Source organism: Pipra filicauda, unplaced genomic scaffold (genome assembly GCF_003945595.2).
Source record: "Pipra filicauda isolate LSUMZ 115617 unplaced genomic scaffold, ASM394559v2 scaffold717_size297095_pilon, whole genome shotgun sequence".
Lineage (NCBI taxonomy): Eukaryota > Metazoa > Chordata > Aves > Passeriformes > Pipridae > Pipra > Pipra filicauda.
The window spans coordinates 243,108-248,637 of record NW_024104884.1 but is presented as its reverse complement, the minus strand read 5'-3'; positions in this window follow the sequence as shown (position 1 = coordinate 248,637).

Below are 5,530 nucleotides of genomic sequence, written 5' to 3'. Positions count from 1 at the left end.
GCTGAGCTCTTAGTGGGGAGAGCTCTGATATGAGGAGACCACCATCCCCAGAGAAATTCTGCTGACAGAGTGCCCAAATTAACAGATTCTTATGATGAGGTTTCTTCCCTGTGGAGACCTCATGGACAGTAACAAAGTGACTCAGATGAACAGGGAATCCTGCTCCAGCAAAGTCAAAGCTTCCCTAGAACTGAAATCCGTGGCAATTTCAAACAACAGGCAGCTATTTTGGATGCTCGACCCATTAAAATTCGTAATTCCCTTTATAAGATTGGTGCTGAACTTACCCAGGACAGAAAAATGTTGATGGGACACTCAGCAGAGGTTCTCTGTGGTCATTCAGTTGGCCTTAAATTCCACGGTCATTGTCCTTACGGGAGTTTCAGGGGGATAAATCAGCCACGCTGACCGAGCAATCCTGCCAGATCCTCGGAGATTGGAAGAGGCACAGCAAAGATAGATGGCTTTGTGGTCAAAACACAGGTTTATATCAACAGGAAGAGCAATTCCTGCCACATCTTCCACTGCAGCCTCACTGCAAATCAAATTAGAGGGTTTTGGGTGTTTGGATCAAGAACTGCTGGAGAGCAGGAGGCCAGTCCTGTCTGCACCTCCCAGAGGGATGGAGCGGCAATTGCGCTTGGCATATGTAAAATTTATTGCAATAGCATGAATAATAACAATTATGTCCTTTCTTCAGCCTTTCTGGGGTTGGTAAAACCAGGGAATCTCTGGCTGAACTGGAGTTTTGCACTCAGAGAGCACAGGGGATTGATTTAGCCAGGCTGTGGCTGAGGATGCTGCACAGATTTGGGAATATAGGATAAGAGATGAAGCTACAGCCTCTTTGAGCTGCCTGGGATTTGGTGCCTGCAAGAAAACAGGGAACTAAAAAAGCAGAGCCCTATGGATCTGCAACTGATCTTTTCCTTTATTTTAGCCTGTTGGGAACCAAAATACCTACCTTTTACTACACCTGAGTCCACAGGACAATGGGGTCTTCCCCTCCCTGGGTGAATCTTTCTCAGCTCCCCTTAGGAGGTAAAGATGACCAGGATGGATCCTCTCCCTCTGAGGGGATCTGCACCCAAGGGATGTTTGTACTTCCCTCTGTCTCATGCTCTTTTCCATTCCCTGCATGTGCCGCTCGCCTGTGCCAAGCCAGTGATGTAGTGAAGCTAAAAACTCACTGATGCATATTTATGAATGCCAGATAATATGTTAATTACACTTTGCAAACACATTTGATTAAAAAAAGCAAACCAAAACAACAAAAATCACAAGCCCAAGGCCACCTTGTTTTGAATTGTGCTCTTCCCAGTCTCCCCAAGGAGGAAGTACAGGCTCTACATGTCAGCTCCTATTTTGTCCACCCACTCCCATAATTTGTTTCATATTTTTGACGGTCATAACTTGTTCTTTATTTTAGGCAGACCATAAGTTTCTGCTCTGACTGGACCTTTGTACCTTGGAACTGGTTATCCTGAGGTTGTCCATGCTATCCATGATGGTGGAGTGCATCTGCAGAGTCTTCTTTGATAGGAGCCGTTCCCAAATATACTGTCAGGACCTATGCCACAATTAAATGTCTTTTTAAAGCTTCATGGCTGAAATAAACACAACAAAAAGCAAAGAAATACTGTTTGGGGTGGATTTGACCAAAACTCATTCTTCTGAAGAGGGCTTCAAGGGACCTGGAAAGGACTTTGGAAAAGAGCATGGAGTGACAAAAAAAGGGAAAATGGTTTCACATTGATGGAGGGCAGAGTTAGATGGGATATTGGGAAAAAATTCTCCCCTGGATCTCTGGAAGTGTCCAAGGCCGGGTTGGATAGGTCTTGGAGCAACCTGGGCTAGTGGAAGGTGTCCCTGCCCATGGCAGGGGGTGGAACGAGATGATCTTTAGGTTCCCTTCCAAACCAAACCATTCTGTGATTTTGTGATTCTCAGACTCACCGAGAACTGGAAATAACCAAAACCAGTCAGATGCATGTTGACCACAACAAACTCTTCCCTTTCAACCCTGAATATCTTTAAGAAATGAAAATGTTGACAAAGAAGGGCCATTTTCTCTCCTTGCACTCATAGATACCCAGCTAGGTAAGGTTGTTTACCTTGATGTCAAAAGAGATCCTATGTGGGCACCCATGGACCATCTTAATTAGATTCAAAGCAGGGATTTAAACAGGGCTTTATCCTCTTTCAGGGCAGTTCTACTGAGAGAGAGAAGACAAGGCAGTATGAGGTGTAATGTCTGCAGCTGAGAGAGGTTGGAGTGTGAGGAGGGGCTGTAATGAATTCACGTGGCTTTGAGTTCATCACATTCCCTGTCACACCTCTCAGTGCACCAGATTAGGGGCAGTGGCTCAGAAAGGATGTGGAGAAAAGAGGGTTATGTTCAGAAGATGTTATCCAAAAGGCATTTGGCATCTTCTACCTGCCCTCAGAGCAAGTTTGACCCTGGTCAGCTAGAAAAAAAGTCCCAAGAGCAACAGCCAGCACCTCACTGCACCCTGGGGAAGAGTCTCCAAGCAGGTATCAATGCTCTCAAAGGGGCCTGGTGCTGCTCACCATGGTGCAGACAGAGGCCTTTGCTCAACCTTGGGTTTCCCCAGTGGGATATATTCCCGTGAGGTAATCAGTTTTTACCTAGAAGTCCATAAACAAAGAGCAGTTCCCAACATTTTGCAGCAGCTCCAAACTGGACACGAACACAGGGATTGCATCTTTCCACCTGCTGCTGACCCATGACAGGCTGCCTGAGCTGCACAGGTGTTTTCAAACCTTTTTTAATCAAGCATCAAGAAAAGATACTCAAAAACCCTTTCTGAAGTTGATTCTGTTGTGATCACAGAATATGCTGAGTTGGAAGGACCCACAAGGATCATGGAGTCTAACTCCTAGACCTGCATAGGACCATATCCAAGACCCACATTGATGTTACAAAAGAATTTGAAACTAGAAGTAAAATTCATGTGTTGCTTTCTTTTCCCCCATTTTATTTGTTTGTCCATTTGTGGGTTCGGGCTTTTGTGGATTCTTCCAAAAGGAAAGGTTTGAAATCATGTCCCAGAGCTTCTCTGGGGGCCTGTAGCAACACTCAGACACCCATCTCTCCATCCAAAGGCTTTGCAATGTCCCCACAGTGTTTGCATCCCCATGGCACTGCTTTTCCCAGCCCTTTCTGTCCTGGAGGAGCACAAAAAACACCCAAAAACTGGAGCAGGATGAAAAAAATCCTGTGAAAGGGAAAGAATGATTTCTGGCCGGGATCCATCCATCCGACTTCGTGTGTCGTCAGTTGGGATGCGTAAATCTGAACGAGTCGTCTAGACAGGCTTTTATAGTCGATGGAGAGAAAGAAGAACTTCCAGGGTGCAATTGAGCCCAGCTGGGAGAGATGAATTGTGCTCCAGAAGGATCCATCCCTCTTCTCCCGGCCGTAAAGCGACGTGGCGGCGATAAAGCAGCTCAGACATAACCGCCCACCTCTCAGCGAGCTGCAGTCAGCTGTGAAAAGTCCCACTCAAAATAACCCACAAACAACTGCCAGCTTCCCTAAACAGAAATTAGGGAACAGAGTAGGAGCATCCAAGGGGAGAGGACTGCATTGTGGCTGTTGGCTTCCCACCAACCTCAAAGCACAAGTCCCTGACCACGGTGAACTTACCTGACCTGCTCCAAACCGTGGGTTTGATGCACTGGACCAGAATTTAGGACCAGGATTTGGGGACCACGTTACGCCAGAGGGGCTGTGCTCCCTCAGGTTATGGTTTGGTAGCAGTGGAGAAGTTGGAAAGCAATAAAGAGAAGGCAAACCCCTGTTTTTGATGCACTGGACCAGACTTTAGGACCAGGATTTGGGATTGTGTTATACCAGAGGGGTTGTGCTCGCTCAGGGTATGGTTTTGTAGCAGCAGAGAAGTTGGAAAGCATTAAAGAGGATGCAAACCCTCACATGGTGGTATGGGCTGTGCCATGCTAGGAACATCTAACTCCGTGAGATACAAGGACAGACCACTGAGTTACAAAAGGGCTGGAATATCGCTGCAGATTTCCCTCACAAAAGAGGCTCCATCTTTTCCTCCTTCCCAAACACGGGAAAAATTCTGAAAATATTTTCTCTGCTCCATCAGAGGCTCCATCAATGCAAACACACACACACACACACACACACACACACACTAGATACACAGTCATTCTCCAGGTTTGCTTTTCAGATTTGCCTGTTGACATTTCCCCTCCCTCCCTCCCTGCATCTCCTCATTTTTCACTTCCCCCACTCCACGGAGGCACCGGCGCCACTCAAGTCTTTGTATCGTTCACCATCACTGGGAGGGCCGGTTCTGCTTTGAAAAAATATAATGAAAAAAAAAAATTAGAAAGGAAAGAAAGGGGAAATAATAATAATAAAATAAAAAAAATAACAGGGAAAAGGAGCAGAGATGGGAAAAAAAAAAGAATGCATGTCAGCTCCAACCCGGAGTGCACACAGGTTGCCTTTTGCTCGGCGCACATCAATGCCTCTTATCCGCCGAAGTTATTTCCCCTGGAGTGAACCTATCAAAGATTTTCAGCCTCTCTGGAGAGAGCAGTTCCAGATAACACCGGATTCCCTTGTCAATTTTTTGCCTACCAGGCTCTGGCAGCATTTTCTACCTGACGCTCTGATCTTGAGACAGGCAGGCTGGAGCAGCATGTGTGTGTGTCTGTGTCTGTGTGTCTGTGTGTCTGTGTGTCTGTGTGTCTGTGTGTCTGGAGCTGCTTCCCCCTCTTCACAAGCAATGCAGATGCTTTCAGACTGCAGAGAGGAAGGGAAAACCCAGTAACAGTTGGCATCTGTACACACCCTACTCATCTGTTATTCCTGTAGTGTCTTGCCCTGCTTGTAATTACAGTAATTAATATAATTATACTAATAGTAATGATTGTTATTTAGGGCGTGCCAGATCTTTCCTAATACAGCTCTTTCCCTGGAAATCCTGGGCCTATATTTGTAAAAGAAGTCACTGTAAGATTTCCAAATAAACTCTCCTCACAAAAATCCTGCTACTGCAACAGCTGGGAATTCAGAAATATCCATCTCCTCTCCTCTCTTGTCTGTGCTGGAAGGACCAGCAACTCCAGCAGGTTCCCAGCATGTCTCTGGTGGTCAGACAGATCTTTCTGGTGACTTGTGATTTATTTTTGGTTGGGGGGGAGAGGTTGGTAGGATCTGATGGTACTGACAGCCCAGCTGGGTGGTTTGCTCAACCTTCCTCAGCGAAGGAGCTGAGGCAGAGACTGGTGAGAGGAGAGACTCAGTGCAATCCCTAAATCAGCATCCCAAGAAGCCATTTAATTACCTAGAGAGCCCAGAGCTTGTTAGCCTCAGCAATAAAATCAGCAGTTTGTAGGTGCTGTAACTCAGGCTGGACAGAAGGGTCACCACGAGGTGCACGGCACAGCTGCTGGGCTGGAGCTTCCTCCTCAACCAAGAGCTTCCTAAAGCTCCAGCACAGCTCACGTCTCCTGTGCAAAACCGGTCCCC